General features: G+C 38.7%; 1 pseudogene across 1 annotated transcript; it reads right to left on the minus strand.

The window, feature by feature from the left end:
• Window positions 1-1,688: 1,688 nt before the first annotated feature.
• Window positions 1,689-4,015, minus strand: LOC106293966 (annotated as a pseudogene). The gene is made up of 7 exons (XR_001260706.1): window positions 3,742-4,015; window positions 3,575-3,643; window positions 2,939-3,331; window positions 2,681-2,820; window positions 2,376-2,596; window positions 2,168-2,289; window positions 1,689-2,087 (listed from the first exon to the last, which is right to left on the minus strand). The product of XR_001260706.1 is annotated as a purple acid phosphatase 10-like (transcript).
• Window positions 4,016-5,597: the final 1,582 nt, after the last annotated feature.

Raw genomic sequence — 5,597 nt, forward strand, 5'->3', positions numbered from 1 at the left:
TCTTCAAGAGAAGTGGAAGAGTTCATGTAGTAGTTCTCCTCTACGTGGATGATATGATCATTACTGGAAATGACGATGCTGAAATTGCTCGTCTACAAGAGGATATGTCGGTGAGGTTTGAGATGAAGAAGTTAGGTGAGCTGAATCACTTTCTTGGTCTAGAGGTCGAGAGGGTAAAGGATGGAATATTCATCGGCCAACAAGGTTATGCGAAAAGGATTGTTGACAGGTTTGGAGTACACCAAGGAAAGGTACGTTCCACTCCACTAGATACTAACATAAGGCTCAAACGCGATGAAGGATCATTGTTAGCCAATCCTCGACCTTATCGCTCTCTTGTTGGAAGTCTTCTATACTTAACCATTACAGGACCAGATATTGCCTTTGCGGTTGGCCTTGTAAGCCGGTTCATGCAGGAACCAAGGAAGCCACATCTAGCAGCGGCAAAGAAGATATTAAAATATGTGAAGACAACTCTTTGCATGGGACTGATGTACAAGTATAATGCCAAGGTTTCTCTTCATGGTTTCACAGATGCTGACTTTGGTGGAGATTTAGATGATCGAAAATCAATTTCGGGTTTTGTGTTCTTATGTGGAGACACAAGCATTTCATGGTGCAGCAAGAAGCAAGCAACGGTGTCATTGTCTACTACCGAAGCAGAGTATAAAGCTTCAACACTCGCAGCCCAAGAATGTATATGGCTTCGAAGACTCCTTGAAGACTTGTTCAAACCAATCAATAAATCGATTACCATCTATGGAGATAACCAAAGTGCTATCAAGCTGGCCAATAATCCATTGTTCGATGGAAGAACAAAGCACATTGAATTGGAACATCATTTCATAAGAGAGAAGGTGCTTGATGGAACAATTGAAGCATTGGAGGTTCGAAGCGAGGACAACATTGCTGATATCTTCACCAAGTCATTACCTAAAGGTCAGTTCGAGATACTCCGCTCCAAGCTCGGAATGGTGGACAAAATCAAGTTTAAGGGGGAGTATTGAAGTTAAACTTGATTTTGGGCTATGCTTAATTATGGACCAATAAACTCTTATTGGACTAAACCCAAAATTAAGCTTAAATTCTAGAATCTTTCTAGAATTATCATCACCTCCTCAAATAGAAAAATATCTAGATATTGTAGTAGAAAAATCTAGAGCATAAAGAAAAATCTAGGAAGTAAGGAAGTTGTAATAGAACCATCTAGATATTTGTAATAGAGTTTAGGAGGCTATAAATACCTCTTCATCCTCTCATTTGTAAAAACATAAGAAGTTGAACAAGTAAAGTATAAGAAATTTTTCTTAAAGAAAGAGTGTTCTACTCAAAGTTCTCTAAATCTCTTTGAGAGTTCTTCCATATTATTCTTCATACTTGGAAGTTTTCTTGTTTCTTTCGGGTTCTCGGGTATTACGATCTTGGGCTAGTGCTAAGCACTATCAAGAGTGGTTTCTTTACATAAAGAGATGGTATTTGTCAGCGGGATCATGATGATTGACATACTTGAGAAGTTTGATCTCATCACGGCTCTGGACAAAAAAGTCTTTGTTGTTCTTTATGATCTTTGGTTCATTCTCATTAATGAGTGCATGCACTAAACCACGAGAGTCGAGTGTATATATAGTAACTTCGGTGCGCAAAGAAGAAAAATGAGAAATGTGGTGCATAGAAAAGACCAGAGATAATCAAAGTGAATATCAATTTTATTTAAACGTTTATTATTTCGAGTTTAACTAAACATGAACTATGAAGCAAGGCTAACCATGACGAAATAATCCTAGAAGAGCCAATGTTTTTCCTTGAGTGACGAGTCTTGTTAGCAAGAACTCAGCCACATTGCGTTTATTCAGCGTTATACAACAACACAAATTAGATTCCGAGGTTCTCAGGAATCAGAAGAAGGTGAATCATTAACAGGATGCCAGAACCTGTTGGAAAACCACATAGTGTCAGCCTCCACGGCATAACCATCCTGGTTCCTGTGCCATGCATAGTGCGCATGCGTCCTGTTCTTTATCGAGAATATCGCGTGTCCAAAGCTAGCTTCTCTGTATGCAGAGTACTTAGGCTGAGGCTCAGTCATTCTGCAGAAACCATGTTACAAATTATAAAAAAAATAATTGGTTTGCAATAATGGTGACAAGCACTTTGTTATATAGCTTACTTGGTAGCCAAGCCTTCAATATTTCCTCCATCACCAATGGTGATATAGACAGGAGCAGATTGATCTTTTACTGGACTGCAAATGCCATTAACCACTGTGTATGCTATGTTTGATATGCGTTCCTAGTTTCACAAATATCTCAGAGTTGTCAAAATATATAGTTTTTAAAAAGAAGAAACAGAGATGAGCTTAAGTTTTGTGTTCTTACTGATCTTTCGTAGGTGTGGACGTGACCTGAAAAAACAACATCTACTATGTTCTTGACGAACCACGGCTCATACATCACTCTCATTGTTTCACCTTCCATGTAATGGTAATCGTAACTGTTGTACCACGGCGAATTGTTCAGAACAATCAACCATGGAGTTTCTGTTCTGTTAAGCTTTGGGAATTCCTCTTCGAGCCACGAGTACTGCGGTGTGTATTTACCTGTCCAAGAAAAAAAGATTTAAATATTGGATTTTAAGAGTATGGCATGAAGAAACGTGTCTAGATTTTAAAAGATGCGTTTACCATATGCTGAATATGAAGAAAGCACGATTATGTAAGCAATGTCCTCTCTTTATAGAGAACCAAAATGGTTCTGTGCTGCCTGAAGCTCGGTAAGGAGTACGGTACCTATGCGTGAATGGCTTAAACGGTTTATTTTCTCCCTGCAAGAGTGCATATAAAGACAATCCATCTCAATGTCAGTCTAGTCCATGTAATGCTTTGTGCTAATAACAGTTTGAAGATTAAAGCCAAAAACATAGAGGGAGCAAGAAGCTTTACAATCTCGGGAGCAAAATCTAGTTCATGGTTTCCTGTAGTCCAAATCCAGGGCTGATAAGCTGTACTTCTTTCGGAAAATCTTCCCCAACTGTCCCATCTATTATTGTCGTGATTCAGATGATTATCAGCGTATGAGAGATCCCCAACGAACAAAACTGCTTGCCCTTTTTTAGGGCTCTTCTCATAATGTGGTAAAGTTATGTTTGAGTCAAAAGTCTGTCCAAGATCCCCTGCAACAAACAACAATTTTGAGGTTATTATTAGATCTTGAAGAACTGAAACACCAAGATCTTCCGTCTCCAACATGGTTCTTCTACTCTCTCTGATTTTGTGGCTAGACTGATCAAGCCTCTCCACGGACATTGCCAACCTCTCTCTTTGATCAGTAGAAACCTGGAAATAAAAGACTTAATTAAGTTTACTCTCATCTACTTCACTTTGGTGAGTTTAATAACTAAGAAATTTGAGAAGAAGTTCAGTAATATGTTTAACAACAGAAACATTATGTATTTCACGCTTTATCTCGTCGTCATCTATGTCACTCAGATAGCATATGTTATACATGTAACCACAAATCAACGGGTGTTTTTTTTTTTTAAAAAGTCCAGTAGAAACAGGAAAGGGAAAAGAATTCACCTTTGTCATTCTCGATCTACTCAGCGTCATCATTCATGGCCTTTGAAGTCTCTTTTGGTATCCATGAAACTGCTGTGATAAAATCAACTGATCAGAGCACAAAAAAAAAAATCATGAAATAATTTTGAGCAGAATGAATAATGAAAATGAATGGAGTAAACACAAACCTGATAAAGCTCTTTGCTTTTGGAACGCGATTCTGATTGCATGAAAGATTGGACGAATTTAGATAGGAGTCGTGAAGGGAGATGCGAAGAGGTCTGACTGAATGCTTCCAATGGGAGGAGTGGATTAATCAAGCGGAGTTAGAAACAGATTAATGGAAGGTTGAGACGTTATGGAGATCAGAAAGACGCTTCAAGTTTCTGAAAATTTCTTCGGGAAGGTAGCAATCCTGAAAAGAAGAAGAAACCTAATGTTATTTGGGCTTGTCTTAATCTATTGATTGGGCTTAATACCAAACTGTAATATAAAAGCCAAGTTATGAGATAACCAGATTACACTGAAGATTCTATGATTTTACGATTGGTTTGGTTAAGTGACAGGTGTCACAAAAAGCCCCTACTTCCTTGATGATGTGGATGCAGGAGGTGAGAGAAAACTATAAATTATTATTATAGATAGATAGATAGATTGACAACAACTATAAAGTTATAAATTCTATTTACAAATTATTGTCAACAACTATAGCGAATAAAAGATTCGGTAGCCGTTGTGGTCGTAGCGGTGTCGGATGGCAATGGTGATGACGAGCGATGGTGGTGAAAACAATAGAACACTCCTACAACTATTTAAGATGAAAAACAATCAAACACTTCTTTACAGCCTCTGTTCCTGAAATGAACGTTGCATTTTTTTCCCATTACTTCAAGCATGGCCTGTAAAAGAACAGAGTAGAAGCTTTGAGATACCAATCAACATAAAAACTTATATTCACATAAAAGAACCACAGCTGATATAATCTGTAAAAAGAAGAGACAACACATACGGGGAAGATAAAAAAATCCACCACACACCGGGATGGCGTTAACTCAAGCAAGTCTCCACATCGATACAAACCCCAATTACCAAAATCAGAGACTTGAACCGAATCCTTGCTCCGAAGCACAGAAGATGATTCGGTCTAACTGAGCATCGACGCTGAGTCCACGCTGGAGAGACTCAGAACAGACAAACAATGCGGTAACTGAGAACTCTAACACTGACGGTTAAAGCAACACACCCTTGCAATGAAGAGGACATAACAAAGGTATGGCAAAACCAGAGAAGAGGAGCAGCCATAGAAGACAGATCCCGAAAACTCTTAACTTTGCTTGCAAACGCAAAGTTTTAGTGAATCAAATGAACATAAAATATGGATTCTTCTTCAAACAAATATGGAGAAAAGGACGTTCATGAGAGAGGAAGAAGAAGCCAAAATAGAAATACTTTTCTGTTAGTATTAACGTTGTGACAAATGAGTCACTATATACACTTGATAGAATCAGTTAACCGGAACAAACCGGGTGTGATAAGTGAAACTAACTAAACCGAATACAATGTAAAGGCTATATAAACCAATATTCCCCCTCAAGATGGAGCATATATATTGATAAACTCCATCTTGCTTAAGATATGTTTGAAAGGGTTTGGATATAGAGGTTTAGTTAGGATATCAGCAAGCTGATTCTCCGAACGCACATGAAGAGTTTTGATCATTCCTGAGACAACTCGCTCGCGTACAATATGGCAATCACGCTCAACGTGTTTTGTCCGTTCATGAAAGACGGCGTTGTTGGCGATGTGTATTGCTGCGGTGTTGTCACAGTAGAGGGGAGTAGGACCTGAGTGATCAATCCAAAGATCCTCAAGGAGGTTACGAAACCATATCACTTCGCGAACAGCTTCAGACATAGCTCGGTACTCTGATTCCGCAGATGAACATGAGTCTGTATCTTGTTTGTTTGACTTCCAAGCAATAAGAGCAGAGCCAACAAACATACACAGTCCAGAAACGCTGCGACGAGTGTCAGGACAAGAGCTC

This window comes from Brassica oleracea, chromosome C1 (genome assembly GCF_000695525.1).
Source record: "Brassica oleracea var. oleracea cultivar TO1000 chromosome C1, BOL, whole genome shotgun sequence".
Classification (NCBI taxonomy): domain Eukaryota; kingdom Viridiplantae; phylum Streptophyta; class Magnoliopsida; order Brassicales; family Brassicaceae; genus Brassica; species Brassica oleracea.